At 69.4% G+C, this 327-nt stretch overlaps 1 protein-coding gene across 2 annotated transcripts in view; it reads right to left on the bottom strand.

Annotated features, from left to right (window-relative positions):
* ELL (elongation factor RNA polymerase II) overlaps positions 1-327 on the bottom strand; it is a 55,644-nt gene that overhangs the window by 55,099 nt on the left and 218 nt on the right. The window lies entirely within an intron of this gene.

The raw sequence follows: 327 nt of genomic DNA, 5'->3' as shown, positions 1-327 counted from the left end.
GGGTGGTGTGTGAAGGCGGTTTCCAGTCACTCACCTACCGGTAGGGACACCGAGAGCCCACTCCCACCGAGGGCACCACGACCTCGGCCCCCGGGTCTCCCAGTCACCCACCGGGGGGGGGCACACTGTAGTCCCCCCAACATTTACCGGGGGTTACACCGACACCTCCCGGTCCCCCTCAGGCACTTACCGCAGGATCGTGACCCCTCCCCGATCATCTACCGGGGGGAGGGGGCACAGAGGCCCCTCAAACACCAACGCGGGGGTGGTGGTGGGGGAACCGGGGTACCCCCGGGGCGTTACCGGTGGGGCACTGCGACCCCCCCC

This window comes from Haliaeetus leucocephalus, unplaced genomic scaffold (assembly GCF_000737465.1).
Source record: "Haliaeetus leucocephalus isolate CR32 unplaced genomic scaffold, Haliaeetus_leucocephalus-4.0 Scaffold164, whole genome shotgun sequence".
In the NCBI taxonomy this organism is placed as follows: Eukaryota; Metazoa; Chordata; class Aves; order Accipitriformes; family Accipitridae; genus Haliaeetus; species Haliaeetus leucocephalus.
This window is presented reverse-complemented; position numbering and strand designations above follow the sequence as displayed.